Consider the following 20,125-nt stretch of genomic DNA (forward strand, 5'->3'; position numbering starts at 1 on the left):
CACCAGTTTGCTTTTTCAGTAAATTTCATGAGGCATTTTTTTTCTTGAAAGAGAAAATGCAAAGAAAAGGAGAGGAGAACCTTGAAAGAAAACAGAATTTGGAAATACAAAGCCAGATTGAGTGGTACCACTCTCAGAGAAGAGAGGAAAAAAAGGTCGACTGACCCAGATTAGTAACAATTGGGCTTGTTTATTTGGCTTCATCAGGCTCAGATAAAAAGGAGGAGATGTTATGGCTCAGAAGGGGAATGACTACACCAAAGAAGAACTGTCATATGTATTGAATATTAGTGACAACAAGGTGATTTAGAGAGCAAAATAACAGTATAATCCCTTCCAGTACATGGAAAAGTTAATTTTTGAACTGCAACTCCCAGAAACCCTAGAAAATATGGCCCAATGGCCATGCTGATTGGGGGACGCAGGTAGCTATAAGTCCAAAAAACTAACTTTCCTAGACTCTTGTCTCTGGCCCAAGGCTTTAGAACTAATAGATTTAGTTCTGTGACAAACCATAATACAGTGCTGTCATACTAGCAAGATAGAACAATAATTCTTCCAAAGTGCTTACTCAAAGAAGAAAATGGCTATCAAATAATGGTAATGATTTATTTTATTACTCTTATACCAATGAATGATTAAATTATTTAGTTATAGGCTTTGTGATCTCTAAAGTCTGAACCTATAAAGAAAGCTTCCTTTATCACTGTTCTGGACATATCTGCTTCTAATATAAACGTGGGCGGTATTATCATCCAAATGTGTATTTCCTGTCTCAAATTATGGATGTAATTCTTTACTAAATTTCTTCTCAAAGGAAGCAATCAGTAATTTCAGCAATTTTCTCCTCACTGTGAGAAAATCTTAGAAAATCATGCAGTTTTCAAAGGCAATTTGAAATTTTGGACTTGCTCTGCACAACATTTGCATGTGGTTGTTTTTGTACCAGAAAAAGACTTTTCTGTGCAGCATTTTTTGCATGGAAAATAATATTTCAATGGACAAATATTAATTCCAGCACCAAAAAATGCTGTTTTCCATACATATCAACCATATATGAAATTTATGCAGAACAAACCCCTAATTACAGATTTATTTTTATTATTTATTTATTTATTTCCACAGAATAAGTCCCACACTGGGAAGGATTTCATCAATCCAGGATTCTTCACATCAGGCTTTCTCAACACTAAAATAAAACAAAAAAGTGTTTTTGACCATTTTAAAAATATTCTTTCCATCCATGTCTCAGACCAATGGATGGCAGAGGAGGGGGTCGCCAAGAGAGGCGGTGGCAAGGGTGGTGGGCAGAACTGCTATCCTTCTTTCTTCCTTCCTCTCTTCTGAGGAGCCTTCTGCTGGGAGAGGGACCCAGGAGGTTGCCACCTTCTTGATTATGGGTGTATCACCACTGTAGAAATAATGGTGTTCGACATCACTTTAACTGCCATGGCACCATCCTACAGAATCCTGAGATTTGTACTTCTGTGAGAAACCAGCACTTTTTGGCAGAGAAGGCTAAAGACCTTGTTAAACTACGAATCCCAGGATTCCATAGGATGGCGCTAAGGCACTTAAACTGGTGTCAAACTTCCTTATTTCTACAGTGCTGATGCACCCTATGAAGGACAGAAATACAATGTCCAACCTCTCAAGGACTGATGTCTATATTTTGAGGGGAGGGGGAGTAAAAACGAGGTAGGGAAGGGAGGGAGAGAGAAGGGAAACAAGAGGGATTATGTTAAAGCAGATGCTGGCCAGTCTGAAAGTGAGATTAACTGTAAACACTAGCAAACTGAAAAAGGAAAGGGAATTTAACATAATCCTTTTTTGGAATTATAAATTAAAGAAGGATGATCTCTTCTTTTCTCCCTTCCTTTCAGTATATCTGCTATCTCTCCTTCTTGTTTATTTTATTTTATTTTGATAGTAAACCCAGTGGAAAACATCAACAGCGGAGCTGTTTCTCCATCACAGAGAGCAGGCACATCAGGAGGACACAGAGCAGCATTTGCAGGTTATGCCTCAGAAACAATTGATTTGTGTCTCTGACCTCTCCTTGCCATGGAGATTGTTTCTATTTTCCTTCCTTTTTTCCTAATAACCAGAAACAGAAAGGAACTCAAGAGATAAAATGGGTATGAGCATATGTTCTGGCAAGATAATACTCCTGAAGTTATAGTTTTCTCAGGGACAAAATATGGACTGTTTTTACAGAAGCCACTGCATGCCTAGTAGGACATTTTCAATGGATGAGAATATCCTACTGGGCAAGATGGAATGGATTGGCCAGGTGTAATTTGGGATGCCAGTTTGAAAACTGGAGAGAGCTTCTGTATCTTTAGTGGTTGTGTAGAAGATGGAATTTCAGTGGGTGTTGCATGTTACATACCCATAGAACAAGCATCATCTACTAGAATTCCCTCTCCTACCTAACCATTCAAGGTACAAGCACCCTCTCCAGTTTTCGTTCTGGCAAGCCTACTACTTTAGAACAAAGCCATACTCCCAAAGTGTACAATGTATGGGAGAAAAGTAAAAAAAGTTTACAGGATAGGAGGAAAGGCCTCCATATATGGCACATTAACGCCTGTGTCAAAGCATCTCAGTAAGATGTAAAATAGCTTTGAGTCTTGCCTGGTTGCAGTTCCAAGGGCAGGGATCATGCGGCCTTTTGTATGTCACTTGATTACAAGTCCCAGCAGCCCAGACAATATAGCCAATGGCTAGGAAGTTGGAATCCAACAAAATGCAGAATGTTTTTGTGAGATATTTAGCCTTCTCTGTCAAAGGGCTTTTTTGCCACAACAACCTACAAATCCCAGACTTCCAAAGCATTGAACCATGGCTGTCAAATTACATTATTTCTGCAGTGCAGATGAGGCCTAAGTACCTGATAAAGGATTCTAGCTCTAATTAATAATTATGTTTTAAGTGCATTTCTAACTATTTTAACCATGCCCTCCCCCCAGTAATATTGTTATTAAATCTTTTTCACTGTTGTAAAATAAGATTTTAATGAAATCTTGGGCCGGTTACAAACCGGCACTTGGGACGTCCGCAGGACGTCCCATTTTAAAAAAGGGGCGTCTCTTCTAGACGCCCCTGGGTCTAATACGGACTCTGTCCGTACAATATGGCGCCGGCTGTTCCACACGGCCGGCGCCATCTTTACGTATTGGACGCTGTGCGTCCAAATGTGTCGCGGCGCCTGTGACGTCGCGAATGTGCCCCTGGCGCCTCGCGACGTCACAGAGGCGCCGCAGAAAGAAGCTCCATTTTGGAGCTTCTTTTTTGCTCCGTAAGGGAGCCGCGCGGTGTGGCTGCGACGGCTCCCTTACGGAGCAAACGGCGGCGGCGGCAGACCGCCTCAAAGCGGCGGTCTATAACCCGCCTTGTTTTAAATTTCTGTAAACTGCCTTGGGGCCCATCCTGGGAAAAAGGTGTTGTATCAATCAATCAATCAATCAATAAACAAATAATAATAGTCCAACACAACGGTAGAGGAGCAGACTAAGGGTGGCTGCTCTAGATTATCCTCTATGGAAACCTATGGCTGCTGCTGGCTTCTAAGGCTGCATCCACATTGCAGAAATAATCTGGTTTGACACTACTTTAACTGCCATGGTTCAATGCAATGGAATTATGGGAATTGTAGTTTCTTGTGGCACTAGATCTATCTAACAGAGAAGGCTCATAAAACTACAATTCCCAAAAATCCATAGCACTGAGCCATGGTAGTTAGAGTGGTGTTGAACTGGATTATTTCTGCTGTGCTGATGCAGTGTGTGTGTGTGTGTGGGGGGTGGATTTGCTCTGGGTTTTAATCTGAATGCTAAAAGAATGATGCAATATTGATGAACTTATTTGAAGGGGAGAGATGGTGGTCAGCCCTGTGTCTAACTCCTTTAAAGACCAAATAAACCTTGGAGTATATTCACCACCACCTTGACATGGAAACTAGCAGCCATCACTGGCCTGTCGACTGTTTCCCATTTCCCATCAATCACAAGTTTACCATCTACTTCAATTGTGTTAACTCTCCTCCTTCCTATCACTCTACCCTCTGAAAGATCCCCCCTCCTTATCCCATGAATATCCTAATTTCCTAGCAATGTCACCCTTTCCTCCAGTCATGCACAGGACATTGGAGAAAGCTTGCCACCAACACCAATTTAGATGGCTTTCAAAGGGGATTTGACAGGAGCTATCCATCTACCTTACTCTAGCTGCTGGCTTGTCCTGATGCAATTGACCTGAAATTCTCACCGGAGATGTTAAAGCAGGAAAAACCCTCAGCAGAATTCATTGAGAAGTAATAACCATGTAATGCGAAGAAGGACGAAAAAGGAGCCTGGTGACTTGTTTAACCCTATGCACTTCATTTCAGCATAAACTTTCATGGACTATAGCTTGCTTCTTCAGATGCATCTGAGCAAGGGAGCTGGAATCAATGAAAGTTTATGCTGAAATAAATTTGCCAGCCTTCAAGGCACCACAAGACTGCTTTCTCTTTTCCTCTTTTTAATACTCAAAACAGACTAACATTGCTACTTCTTTGAAAATAATGAACAAACACACACACACACACACACACACACACTTACAAGACCAACCAAACATACTAAGTGAGGCTAAACTGAAATTTAGATACTTTTTCAGGGTGCACAGTAACCAAAGGTATTTCTGAGTGTGATGGGAAAGCCACAGTGCCACAATCTTCAGGCTTTAACAATCTTACTTTATTGCAAACAGCAATTTATGAAGATTAAAAACACAACTAAATCCTGTGACCATTTACTGAAGCTAAATGGTGGCAGATTCTGGAGAGAGAGAAAATCCAGGAGAGTGGTACTTTGTTATACACAACTGATCTGTGAAAGTTACTTCCACAAGACAAATCTTTTAAATTATTTCATACATGTTTATCCTCATTTATGAGTGAGCACCAGGCTGCCCCATACATGACCATCCCAGGCCCTGAAGTTTCTGGGCCAAAACTTGAGACCTAGTAGTAGCTCCATTAACCATGAGATATTAGGTACAAATCACAGTTGCTCACAGTTTATCATTCAAACACATAAACACTATATTTTCCAGTTTAAAAAGAAAGATTTAGCAAAAAGGGCTGTTTCCAGATTAAGATGAAATGAGGGGATTATTTCTTCTCACTTTGGGAGACAGGATAAAGAACATTTAATCTAGCCTACTTGCTTTTAGCAGAAAGGGGAATGCAAAACCAAGTAGAAGGTGAGCCCTGGCACCACACCCACTGCAAGGAAAGAAGGGTGCTAATTAAGTAAATACATAGACCTCCTGAAAAGGTAAATTGCAGAAACAAATCAAATAAGGCTTGGAAATTGTAGCAAGCTGCTGCTTTAATAGCTGATCTGGAGAGTTGTACACAGTCCTTTCCTCTTGCCCAACAAAACAGGAGAATTTCCACCCTCATCTCCTGCTTGGAGCTGATCTATGAAAACTGGAGACTTGGGGCCTAGCCCTGAGATCTGGCAACCCTGGTGAGTATGGCTCTTCTCCACTAATGAAGATGGCAATCATTTTGAATAATTAAAAAAAATGAGATTAGACAAATTTATAAGGCCACCAATTGCTACTAGCTATAATGGTTATTTTATAGATGGCCCTCTAGGATCAGAGAAGGTATATCAGTTGCTAAGGAAATATGAAGGGAATGGTTTCATTTCACTAAAGCCCAGCCATAGAAATCTGATTGGCCATTGTGTGGATGGATGGCCCCAATAGGCCTTCAGTCTGATTGTCATCATCATCAGATCAAGCCAGAAATTTCCCTTGAAGCCAAGACAAAACTGAGGCTGTCGTACTTCAGACACATCATGAGAAGGCACAACTCACTGAAAAAACCCCAATGATGCTAGGAAAGGAGGGAAGTAGAAAAAAAGGAAGGCCTCATGCTAGATGGATGGACTTCATTAATTCACAGGTATGAATTTGCAGGAACTAAGCAGGGCAGTGTAGGATAGGGTCTTGGAGATGTCTCATCCACAGCGTCACCATGGGTCAAGATCAACTCAAGGGCAGTTAACAACAAAAGACATTCTCACTAGGCAACAGCTTCAGAAAAGAAATCATGTTATTCTATTTAACCAGCCAAGGCAGTCTTGACACCTGTCATACCTCAAAGACTAGCAAGTTCACTGTGAATTATATCAGATGAAATGTTATGGCAGGTGTGCATATTTGTAGGTTTTTTATTATGTCTCTTCAAGTCAATTCTGATTTATGGTGACCCTGCTCAAAGGGTTTTCTTGGCAAGAGGAGGCTTACCCTTGCCTTTCTCTGAGGCTGAGAGACTGTGACATTCTCAAGTCACCAAGCAGATGTCATAGCTGAGCAAGGGTTTAAATCCTGGTCTCCCAGAGTCCAAGTGTAACACTCAAACTACTCAATCATGCTAGCTGTCTACACCATACTGCCTGTGTGCATATATCCAACTCAGAAATAAGTCCCAATGAAAGTGCCAGGAAAGTGTACATAGGATTCAGTATGTTCAAAGTAAGCATAACAGCCATATTCAACATCATTAATATGTGATCACACACTCAGATTTGTATAATGAAGTCAATGAACATCTGAAGTGAGACAGGAATTCATTATCTCTATTCCAACCCAAATAAATATAATTAAACTTTGTTAGGAGTTCTAGTTCCATGTTGGAGTCTCACTTAGAAATAATGGTCCTGTTTGGAAAAGTTAAGCACCCATGGTCCAGAATCATCTTGAGAAACTCTTCAAAGAAGAATAATGTTCCTTGAAAAATGTCCAAGGCCATGCAAAGAACAGCTCTGCAATTTAAAAATAAAATAAAATAAATCTAAGAAACAATTGGCTATGTAAGAGACATTATAATTTATAATGAATACATCAGCATTTGCTGAACTGCAACACTTTCTTGAACATGATCTGCCCTTTGCAATTCAGGATACTAAGGAACAAATCACTGCAGCAAAAATTTATCTTATCTCTTTGACAAACAGTGCAACAAGACAAGAAGTCACCTTAAAGTGCTATGTGGTGAGACAAGAACATAGCAAAGAGAATAAATTATTTGTCTGTTGTCTGGAACTTCTTAGACTTTCTAATGTTAATGTTTCCTAAAACAATGAGCTCAAACAACTAATTCAAAACATTTTAAAGCCAGAAGCTAGGCTAAGTGAGGCTTCACTCATTTATTTTGGAGAGGATAATTTTCTTTCCACTCTGCTGCATCATCTCTCTCATTTAGGTTTTTTTTTAAAATCCTACCTTTTGACTAAAAAAACACACTATTTTCACAGAAGTGGAAAAAATAAAAAAGGAAAAAATACAAAAGCATTAAAATCACTCAATAATAAAAAAATATTGAAATAATCACAATAATGAACATCAGAAGACTTTTAAAAGCCAACATGAAAAACACACCCTTCTCCCAAAACAGCAAGAGTAGGAACTGGTCACAGATCTAAAAGAAATTATTTCATTATCTGGGCAGAAGGCAGGAGAAGATCCTCCTTGCCACCATCAGAGATGCTGTTCTTGAAAAGGCCTCCCCTTGAAATCCTAACATCTATACATGTTCATAATGAAACATGCAGAGATGCTGTATGACCAGCAGGAGAACACAGTAAATGACCAAGTAGGGAAAAAAAGGTTGTTGGGAACAACACATTGAAGAACAATGTGAAAGACATGTAAGGATGACAGATCCATTCGAGGAAGTACCATTTGAAGATGAACCTACAATTTTAGAAAGTAAAGTGGAAGCAGCATTCAGAGTGCGTGGGAAATATAAATCACCAGGAACATACAGCATACCAACAGAGCTGCTTCAAACTACAGAGACAGAATCTACTCTAGTTCTAACTAACATCTGTCAAAATATGTGGAAAACAAAACAGTGGCCCACAGACAGGAAACACACAATGTACATGCCAATTCCCAAGAAAGGGAATTGCAGTAATTATGACTTGAGCAGGGCTGTTGAAGATATGGTGACTTGGAAGTCTCTCATTGATAGGGTCACCACCATAAGTAGAACACAACTTAACGGCAGATGATGACGATGACGCCCAATGCACATCAGTCCCATTGTGCATCAGACACTCTTGCTGGTGTCCCATTAGGCATCTTTGCAATTCTGTAAAGAAGAGTGGATGGATAGTCAGACAGACAGGTCCTTTTGTAGCTACATTAAAGGAGAAATATACATTCACCATATATTTACTATGTATTACATCAAGATGGGCAATTTAACACTAGTGATTTGATCTGTTTATTTTTCAAAGGAAGAAAAAGAGAGCATTTAGCAAGAAGCCAAACATTTTACTAAGTAAACTCTGCACCAGGCCAAGGTGGATCGGTGGGGGATATCTTGAAGCATCTTCAAAGGAAAATAATTCTTTAAAAGTTCAGATGGGATTCTAAGCCAGTTTTGAACAATGTTTTGCAATCATAAAACTTTATGCATACTGAGAAGAACAATTAATCAGGATGATCATCCTTTAAAGTCTATGCAAGCTGTCCAGTTATTTGCAGTTCCTCCTGCAGTGTTGGCAGAATGCAACCTGGACAGTATTCCTGTATCATTAAGTTCCTTATTGCACCACAGTGTTGATTGCTCTATTCCATTTAAGCTGCCACGCCAAGGAATTCTGGGATTTGTCATTCAGTGAGACCAAAGAGCCTTCTGGCTGAGAATTCTAAATGCTCCTTCCTAAATTGCAAATCCCAGGATTCCATAGGATGTTGTCATGGCAGTTAAAGTGAAATAATAGTGCTATAAAAGTGTAGTGTGAGGGAACGAGTCGCTAAGGAAACTTATTTTTGTCCTGCCTATATTCTCTTGGATCTTCCTGTCCAGTGCTGTAGGAAGAAAAACATAAGTAAAATCAGTGCTGGTCTGTTGCTGTCTACTCTGGCAGTAGCTGTACAGAGTCTCAGGCAGGGGCGCTACCATCACATACATCCTGAGCCCAGGGTCATTCCACACTACCCAATTATACCACTATGATTCCAGTTTTTTTTAATGCATTATAACCATAACTGCTTTCTGAGACTTTGGAACTAAAATGTTCAGTGACTGCATTTAACAAGTAACTTCCAAAACGTTGGATATGGTCACCTTTCAAAACAAAATAATATATTTTGTACACTGATATATGTCAATCAGTTTGCTTTCAGCAACCAGCCCCATGAATGAAACATTGCAACAAGTTTTGAAGAACTGAAGGGAAAAGCATAGCAAGTATGCCACAGTATGCTTGCTTCTGGCAGGCAAAGCTCTTTATATTGTAGTGGCACAAACTATGTCTCCTCAAGCATTCCTTCACTTCTTTTGTGTTTGAAATGGAAGCCACAGAGCCCCTTTGGCCTGCTGCAATTCATATCTGATACAGCAGATGAAGGGATTAAGAAAGTGAACATGGCCAATTTATAAATCTCTCTGGAACCTCCTGTCCACATTCCACAGTCTTCACAGTCCCTGTAAGACATATTTGACTTAAATCAGCTCTTTGTCTAGATCAGCGAAAACATACCAGTGTGAGGTGAGGGGTGGAGGATGCTATGTCAAATAAAAAATTAAAACCTGGTTTGGTTCTTCCTTTCATATGGCTTCCTTAAGAGTAGCTGTTTTTAGGTAAGCAAGGCAGTGTTGGAGTTTCAAGAGGCTGGGAGACAGAGAAAGATATTCATGAAGCAGGGAGTTTCCAATTCTCAATCAATCATTTTATTTATCACCCATCTTTTCCCCAAGAACAGGCCTCAAGACAGCTTACAAAATAAAAGAAATGCACATAAAACCATAATAAAGGTAAAACATACAAAAAAGGTAAGATGAAAATAATATTAAACTATTGATAGAATTAAAACAATAAAAACCATAATTTATTTATGAGCAGAGATTAAAAATAGTATAGCATGGTGTGTGTGGGTGTGGGTATGTGTGTGTGTGTGTGTGTGTGAAGCAATCCATGCCCAGATGCCTGATGTAATAGATATGTTTTCCGCAGATGAAGTAAGAATAGCAAAGAGAAAAACCAGTCTAGTATCACTTGGAAGTCATTTCCAGGATATAGGAGCAACCACAGAGAGGCCCTCTCTAGCATTCCCACTAAACATGCTTGTGAATATTGGGACTATGAGAAGATCCTCCCCTTAAGATCTTTATTGTTGTTAACTGCCCTCAAGTTGTCCCCAACTCATGGCAACCCTGTGGGTGAGACATCTTCAAGCCCCCATGTCCTCCACTGCTCTGCTCAAGTTCATGCCTGTGACCTTCCTGTTTGAGTCTATCTATCTGGCATGTGGTCTTTGTCTCTTTTTACTGCCCTCTACCTTTCCAAGCATTAATATCTTTTCAAGTAATGTGACGTGGCCTCATGATGTGGGGCCAGTGGGATTTCTGGTTTGATCTGTTCACAGATCCATTTGTTTGGGTTTTGCTTGTTTTGTTTTTTGTCTGTTCATGGTATCTTCAGCACTCTTCTCCAGCACCACATCTCAAATGAGTTGATTCTTTTCCTATACATTTTCTTCACTGTCCAGCTCTCACATTCATACATGGTAATGGGAAATACTATGGCTTGGACAATTCTGACTTTAGTGCTCAGTGGTATGTCTTTATTCTTTAGAATCTTCTCTAGTTCCTTCATAGCTGAAGATCTTAGGCAGGATCATATGGGAAGATGGGATCCTTCAGACGGTCTGGACCTGAGCAGTATAGGACTATCTATGTTATAACCAGTATTTTTAATTGTGCCTGAGAAGGCTCTTTCTTGGCTCCTCACCAAGTGAGCCTGTGATGGTGGTGGGACAAAGAGAAAGCCTTCCCCTGATGATCTTAAGGTTCTGGCACATTCGTATGGTGAGATATGGTATTCCAGAAAGTCTGGGCCTGAGCCATATAGGGTCATAACTAGTACTTCCAACTGTGCTTGGAAATTGACCAGTTTCCACCTGAATAGTTTTAATATAAGAGTCATATGCTTCCCATAACCAGCCACCAGTTGTTTAGTGCTCAGTTTTCAAAAATTCTTCAAAAAGCACATTACAGTAATCTAAACAGGATAAAATTAAGGCATGCATCACTGTGGCCAAGGCAGATGTTTCAATGAATGGGCACAGTTGGAGCATTAGTTTTAATTGTGCAAATGCACTCCTAGCTACTGCTAAAACCTAAGCATTCAGGTTTGCATCCAGGAGTACACCCCGTCCAGGAGTATACCCAACTACAATTCTGTTTTCAAAGGAAGTTTAACCCCATCTAGCACAGGTTCAATCCCCAATCCCTGATTTTATGGCTTTACACCAATAGCAGACAAGTTCCAGGTTCCTCCAGGTACACCTGGACAAGACCAGAAGGTTATGTTTGACCTAATGGAAAGTGTTTTCAGTTTCTTCTCTTCAAATAGATGTTTTGAAAAGACAATGTTTGTCCTCCCTCCACCACTTCACTCTAAACAACAATTGCTGCTCTTGATGGCTTCTCAATTTGCATAAATTAATAACAATTTGGAAGGGTGAAGGTGAAGCCAATTCCCTCCAAAAACATTTTCTGGATCCCAGGACTGCATAATTCTCACTCTACCCTGTCAGAAAAGGACTCTGACTTGCCAGGTATGAGCAGTGCACTCATCCATGCCGCTCTGTTACTGTTGCAGCTCACAAGTGAGTGGTAACCATATGGTACTCCAAGCGTTGATAGTACCAGAAGCAGAAATAACATGTACAGAAAGAGGATAGGTTCCTATACAGATCCCCAAAGCAGTTCAGTATGTTTTAGCAAGCTTTTATCTAATGCCTTGCATAGGCCATGCATAGGTACTGTAAGCCTTGTATAAGTAAACAAAACACTTTGTAACTATCTAGAGACCACTTGCACACTTCTTCCAAAATTCATCCAGGGATAACCTTTTATTTTACCAAGTTCTACTTTTTCTCTTTTGGTGGACAAACTTACCCATTTGTGTGTGTGTTTTTAAAAGATATTGTGTGGGGAGCTGGGAGGCAGGCTAATCTGTCTTCTCGCTTTCTCTCCTTTTTGCTGTTCATGCACACCATGTACCTGCAATGCAGAAATAATCTGGTTTGACACCACTTTAACTGACCTGGTTGAAATCTATGAAAATATGGTAACTGTAGTTTGTTGTGGTATCAGAAGTTTTTTCATTTTTATTTTTTTTAAATTAAATTAAATCAGAGGTGCCTCAACAAACTACAGTTCCCAGAATTCCATAGCACTGAGTCAGAGCAGTTAGTGGTACCGAACCAGATTATTTCTGCCATGTGGATGCCGTCATAGACATAAGGAATCAAGGAGAAAACTGTTTTTACCTTGCCTGTTGTATGCAGGCACACACAGCTGCAGTAAGATTACATAGGGGCTGTGCACACCGGCCATAAACGTTGGCTTGGGGGTGAAGTCAGGGCACGACACCCACATGATGCACACCCCGATTCTGCCCTCAGGGTGGCGTGACACCACACACCACTCCATATGGCACAGAGCATCATGATGCTCCTGATGCTGGGTCCACATGATGCAGTGCCAAAGGAGTGCCTTAAAGCCACAGTGCTGTGGTTATCTCACCATTTCTAGGGTGCAAAAAGGAGCCGCTTTTTGCAGCTCCTTTTTGCACCCTGGAAAGGTCAGATCGGGGTCACAGCATGCGGTTGCCCTGGCCCTGATCTGGCACAGCTGGAGGTGGCTGCAGGCTGCCCCATAGGCTGAATCTACGTTTGACACCATTTTAACTGCCATGGCTCAATGCTACACTTCTCCCCACTCTTCCAGTCTTCCTTCACCATCTTCCCAATATTGATGCTACTAATAAACTTCCAGCTAGTTAGAAGTCAAGGAGGAAAAGGATGAGTTGTATGAGCACAAAAGAATTGTAAAAATAGAACTTCTTTCTCAAAAGCATTGTTAAATGAGGTATGCTTGTATATCTGTATTACTGATGGGGGAAGGAAAGAGGATGAAAATTGGAGAAAGGTGAATAGGATTTTATACAGTGAATTAAACCAAAGCTATCAATCATTATTAGAAAAGGAAGGCATATTTAACATATACATTTTAACCTCCATGCTGATACGGAATACCAGAGTAAAACTATCTTAAAGCAATGTGAAACAAGAAGGTACTCATGGGTTCAACTAATTGGTAGTTGTCCTCACTGATCAGTCTACTAAATTTTTGGTTATTTAGTTCAAGTTTTCAGCTCTGCTCCCCTTCCTTCTCCCATTAAAATTGGGAAAGATAAAGGATACAATATGTGAACCATAAATTATGAGAATAGCTGTTGTTCTGAATAGCTCTTAGCATATAGGAATAATTGCGGCTGCAGATATTTTTGTTCCAGCATACGAAGAGATGAAATCATAATCTACAGTTGGCAGGATATAGCAATGTACTAGGAAAAGCAAACACTTTATGATCTCCTAAAACATTTATACAGACACAGTTAAGAGTTTTAAAATGCAGCCTTAATTGAGTAAAAACAAAATTAGCAAGTTATGTACTTGTTTGTGTTACAGTATTTATCCCGCTTGCCACAGTGCCATAATCTCCAGATGTTTACACATAATTTGATCATAACAAATGAGAAATATGAGTCTTGCAAACTTCTGTCACAAAATAGCATATGGACACAGTCCTTTATGTACTTAAAGTCTTGTTAAGTCACACTGGAGCAAATAAGGCCAGACAATAAATAAATCTCATGGGTCTCTATGCATGTATTGATTTAAAAGGAGGAGCATCTGTAAAAGTGACGCTCAAACTTTTGAAGTGGCGAGTTGGTGTCTTAACTTGGTTATTATTCCCAGTCCCATCAGTGTGTGTGTGTGTGTGTGTGTGTGTGTGTGTGTGTACTCAGACAAGTTTTGACTGTAAAATAGTCAAAACCTGCACAAATTACCATCAAATCCTGGTGGTTTGGGTCCCTTTAGCCTCCGCTTTCTCCTGCCCCCACTGAAATTTGGCTAAAAATGGAAGTAACACAATGTCACTTGGAGGTGTGCACCTCATTTTCTAATGAGGTGAAACTGCTCCACATCCTCCATAGTTGCTCACCCCTGGTATAATGTAAAGCTGGAAATCCTTTGGCCATCCAGATGATTGGAGTGCATACACTGTAGAAATAATGCAGTTTGCCAGCACTTTCAGTACTGTAGCTCCATCCTATGGAATCCTGGGACTTGCAGTTTTGCAAAGGTATTTAGCCTTCTTTGCTAAAGAATGCTGGTGCCTCATAGAGCTATAAAGCCCAGGGTTCTATAGGATGGAGCCAGGACGGTTAAAGTGGTGTCAAACTGCATTATTTCTACATTGTAGATGCACCCAAGGACTGCAAATCCCAAATCATCTAGATTTGCTAGGCAGGTCAGGATTTGACAGAGTTATGATGAGTTTCAAGTCAAAAATTCCAAATGGGGACCACTGGAAGCAAAACACAGGGGCCTGCCATAACTCATCAGGTCATCATGGGAAGCACTTCAAAATTTGGCAATGTGGTTTTGGTTGTCACTCAAGTTGCCATGTCCAGTTTCAAGTAAAAAGTACTAGAAGCAAAGAGAGAGAGACAATCCTTCTAGAATTCACCAGGAAATGCTTTTATATGACTAGAAAACAGGAGGAGACTCTCAGATGCTCTACTGCTATGATTCAATAGGCAAGAAAAAAAGCAAGAAAATAGGGGAGGATTATATAGTTGAGGTATGTTATGTTGTTGTGTGCCTTCAAGTAATTTCTGACTAATGGTGACACTAAGGCAAACCTATCACAGGGTTTTCTTGGTAAGATTGGTTCAAGGAAGGTTTACTTTTGTCTTCCTCTGAAGCCGAGAGAGTGTGACTTGCCCAAGGTCACCAGTGGGTTTCCATGGCTGAGCAGGGATTCAAGCCCTCATCTCTAGAATCATAGTGCAGTGCTCAAACCACTTTGGCTTTCTCAATGTTAAAGTTAAAGAGGAACAGAGAAAAAGGGAGAGAGCTCACTAAAGTACTGCTGGTACACTTACTGAGGAGGAAAGGGAAATGAGTAGAAAAACAGGAGGAGACTCAGTAGACCCCTTATGGAGCATTACATATGGACCTGGGTAGTAGTGGTTACACTTCAGTTAACTTCACCTGCTTCTCAAATTTCCTCAAGTAAACCACATTAAGAGGCGAGCACCCTATTACCAAAAATTGTTCAACAGCTTGAATTATAAAATTAGATTGCTTTGTTCTCTGAGCTTTCCAAGCTTCTCTGCAGTGGGTTTTTTTTAATTCCCTTTCAACTACAACTTGCAGGATTCATCTAGCAGGCAGAGATTATGGGAAATGCATTCCAGAAAGTAATTTTTCCAAATTCTGTGATAGCATACACAAGGTCTAACTGATTTTCTCCAGCATGGGTAAAAGCAGTATTTCTTGGGCATTAATACTGAGGTGAGACAGGACACCACCACTTTGTCCAGCTCTTGAATTACTTTGTATTGCCCAAGAAGTTATTCCTTCATTAAAATGAGTTCTGGGGCTCAAAACCATTTTGATAGAAATTAAACCTTCAATCGGAACTTTACTTTCTATTACGGTTAATTATATGGAATTAATTTGACAGCACAGAATCCAAGACTACCACACTAATTATTTTTGTTCCATCTGATTAGATGTTTTTCATTATAGTTTTAAAATGATGGATAGACTGTAGATAAAGCTGTTTACTCACAGATGGGATGCTCAGTAAATTTATCACCAATCTTGTTCATTTCTGTGGCATTCTGTTCACAGCATTTCCCAGTTTCTTCACAATATTCTGAGGGTCATTCAGGGTGGACTTTTCCTCTGATAACAATAATGAAATTAATAGGGGATGTGAGAGCATTACTTGCCATAGGTCTGGTGTCAACACGCCCCTTAATTGTTCTAATTTGGCAGGACAATCTCAATTCATCCTCTAGAAAAACACTTTTTCAGCTGCTTTTAGAATGTCCCACATTTTCTTCCTCCCATCTCCCAGAGTGTTTTGAGCATTGTACTATGGTTCTAGAGATGAGGGCTTGAATCTCTGTTTAGCCATGGAAACCCACTGGGTGACCTTGGGCAAGTCACACTCTCTCAGCTTCAGAGGAAGACAAAGGCAAACCCCCTTTGAACCAAACTTGCCCAGAAAACCCTGTTTGCCTTAGGCCTGTTACAGACAGGCCAAAATAAAGCTGCTTCGAGTCACTTTGGAGGTATGGTAGTTCAATGATGCATGAGTCCTAAGACTCCAAAAGCCACACCAAAGCTGCATTCCAGTCCTTAGGACTGGAGCGTGGCTTTGGTGCGGCTTTTGGGCTCTTAGGACACATGCATCATTGAAATACCATACCTCCAAAGTGACTCGAAGCAGCTTTATTTTGGCCTGTCTGTAACAGGCCTAGTGTCGCCATTAGTCAGAATTAAAGATGATTTTGTTTCGGGAAGCTTTCCAGCTTACAGCCTAATTTTGATAGTTAGATAAGTGTAAGTATGTATTACTTTTATAGTTTACTGTTTTAGAGTAGGTTGTTTTATAATCTTTGCTGCTTTTGATTGTAGATTGTACACCACAGGCAGGTTTTTAAACTGTATTCTTGTTTTGATGATTATGTAAGGTGCCATGCAAAACATACAGTGCTATATAAATAAACTTTAATCGTCATGGTTGTCATCCTCTCTCAGTGTCAGTGTGTGGTCAAGATGACAAAATTTATTACAATAACCAGGAAGAAGAGACAAGCTAGGAGAAGGTGCAGCTGTTTGCTTTTGCTTACTGGGAAAAGCAAGATCCCATCCTTTCATCTCCTCTTCCCCCATTGAGTTGGTTGAGTGAAAACTATTTTTTTTGCACTGAACACACTTTGCAGAAATTGAAGTAAGCTGAGGACAAAAGGGGAAAGTGGGAGGAGGAAGGAGAAACAGAGACATTTTAAAAGCACCTGGAAAAGTGGGTTCACAGAGGATTATTTGGAACTCTCTTCCTGTGTCCTGTTATGAGGTCCAGTAGCAAAGAAGTTGTATGCCTCTCTATGCCAGTTGCTATGAAACATGAGCTACTATCTTTTCAACAGAAACTGGTTGGCCACTGAAAGGCTAGATAGACATTTGCAACAATAATCGTTTGACACTGCTTTGTCATGGCTCCTTCCTATGGGATTTGTCATTTGTTGTGGCACCAGAGCTCTCTGACAGAGAAGGCTAAATAGTACACAAAACTATCAATCCCAGAATTCCATAGTCTGGGCAGTTAAAACATTGCCATGAGTCATGGCAGTTAAAACAGTGCCAAACTGCACTATTTTTCCAGTGCAGATGAATCCTTGACCACAAAGGGTTTCATGAGCAGCTATGTTTTATTAGGAAAAGGAACAACAGCATTATTGATGCCATAAAGTGGAGTCTAAATAGAATGCCACAGCAGAGAAGGCCTTCTCCTGTAACTTCTCATAGAATATTACCCTGACTGAGGGGATATAGGAGAGGGCCCCTCTATCAGGTTCTCATTTCTTAGGCAAACACACACGCATATATATATATATATATATGGAGAGATGCTTTTTCAACCGTTGGAGTCCAAAGCCTTTTAGGGTTTAAATATCATTTGTTGTTCTTTTTATTGTGTGCCTCCAGTTCATTTCCACCGTATTACAACCTTAAGATGAACCTATCATTGGGCTTTCTTGATAAGATTTGTTCTGAGGAGGTTTGTTCTTGCTTTCCCCTGAGGCTGAGAGAAAGTGACTTGTCCAGTGGGTTTCATGGTGAGTGGAGAATTGAACCCTGCTCTCCAAAGTCATAGTCCAACACTCAAGCCACTACGCCACATGGCTCTTACTATCACCTTAAATTCCAAGCAGTCATGTCCTGGAAGTTAGTACAATTCCTTTAAAACCAGTGTTAAAAGAATTGGTGAAAGAAAGGATGCATTTAGTTTTCTCAGTGTGTTTTGCTTAGGTTATGAGTGGAAGCAATACAGAAAAACATTTTTTTTAAAAAAACTACCCTTCTGCTTTCATAGCAGGTTCAAATATTTGGTCTGTGAGGAGGTACATCCCTTTCATATACAGAGCTGGACTTTCTTTCTTTTTCGTGGCAAGCATCTTGAGGCTTCAAAAGCTGTCTGACAAGCATAAGTTCAAAAGTGCAACTTTTCCTCCTCGCTGCCTTACACTATTGGGGAGATCTGTGCTGGCAAAACCATTGCCTGCTGGGCAGGTTTAAAACTATGTAAAAGGTACAAGAGATCTTGCACCGCACATGAAGGTGGAAACTACACTCCTTTAACTGAGAACTGGGAAACACCCCTTTTTATGAGTACAACATTCAGAATCCTATGCTGGCTGTGGGATTCTAGGCACTGTAATCCAAAGAAGTCCCCCTTTCATGGGCTTTACTGCCTCTGATGCCCATTTGAAAATAAATCCAGAAACTATATCTTGAACACCATCCAGGGCTTCAGTTTGTTGGGCAGGTCCACCCTTCAATACCCACCCTGGGTTTTCTTTTTTCTTTTTCTTTTTCTTTTTCTTTTTTTTTTTTTTTTTTGCTGTCCTGGCTCTCTGAAGGCAAGTGGATTTGTCAGGTTTTTGAGACATTTCCCACAATGTCTCTGGCTTAGTGTTCTTCTGGGGCATTGGGGACAATTAGAAGGGTCTCTAGACTAGATCTGCACCCCTTCCTGGAACCAGGAGACCTTGAAACAGTAGTACATGTGCTGGTCACCTCTCGGTTGGACTTCTGTAATGTGCTCTACATGGGGCTACCCTCGTGCCAAGTTTGGAAACTTCAACTTGTACAAAATATGTCAGCCAGGTTAATTACAGGTACTTCTCGTAATGATCACATAACACCGGTTATGAAATCCCTTCACTGACTCCCAATGAGTTTCTGGGCAAGGTGCAAGGTGTTGGTGATTACCTTTAAAGCCCTATATGGCTTGGGTTCAGAATACCTAAGGGAACGCTTTCTTCCGTACTGTCTGTCCCGCACTCTAAGGTCTTTGAGGAAGAATCTACTTCAGCCAAAAAAATCTACACTAACCTCAGTTACCCAGTGGCGGCGGCGGCGGCTCGAGCGGCGGAGCTAGGAGGAGGAGGAGAGCCGGAACAGCTGGGGCTATAAAGCCCCCACCAAGCCTCCCTTTTCCCGCGGCGGCGGCGGCTCGAGCGGCGGAGCCAGGAGGAGGAGGAGAGCCGGAACAGCTGGGGCTATAAAGCCCCCACCAAGCCTCCCTTTCCCCGCGGCGGCGGCGGCTCGAGCGGCGGAGCCAGGAGGAGGAGGAGAGCCGGAACAGCTGGGGCTATAAAGCCCCCACCAAGCCTCCCTTTCCCCGCGGCGGCGGCAGCTCGAGCGGCGGAGCCAGGAGGAGGAGGAGAGCCGGAACAGCTGGGGCTATAAAGCCCCCACCAAGCCTCCCTTTCCCCGCGGCGGCTCGAGCGGCGGAGCTAGGAGGAGGAGGAGAGCCGGAACAGTTGTTTTTTGTTGTTGTTGTTGTTAACCTCAGTTACCCAGAGGGCCTTCTCCACCGCTGCTCCGAACCTTTGGAATGACCTGCCGTTCCTCTCCCCGTTTACTGTGACTTACGTCGCTCTATCCACCAATTCTTCTCTTAAATTTAATAAGAAGAATTAAATTAAAATTAATTAAAATTAAATTCTTGCCTCAAGAAGAAGAACCCTCCCTCCGTGCCAATTGTCATCATCAGACCTGGGAGGGAGTGGAAAAGACAGGCCCAATTCCATCAGGTCTAACTGTGAATTATTGTGACTTAACATCATTCTGTTTTATCTTATTTTATTTTATTATATTCTCTATGTATTTTTATTGCTGTAACCCGCCCGGATTCCTTGTGATTGGGTGGACTATAGATGAATTATTATTATTATTATTATTAGTGATTTAAAACTTTGTTAATTTCATTCTCATAGGAAACAAATACTAATTTATTCAGTTTTCTTCCCATTGCTAGAACATCTTTGAAAACTGCTCTTTTTTCTAAGGTTGTATCTGTGCTGCAGTAATAATCCAGGCTGGCACCACTTTAACTGTCATGGCTCCAGGCTGTGGATTTCAGGGAATTGTAGTTTTGTGAGTCATTTCA

This window comes from Sceloporus occidentalis, unplaced genomic scaffold (assembly GCF_023333645.1).
Source record: "Sceloporus occidentalis isolate IW3139 unplaced genomic scaffold, rSceOcc1.0.p SCAF_5, whole genome shotgun sequence".
Classification (NCBI taxonomy): Eukaryota; Metazoa; Chordata; class Lepidosauria; order Squamata; family Phrynosomatidae; genus Sceloporus; species Sceloporus occidentalis.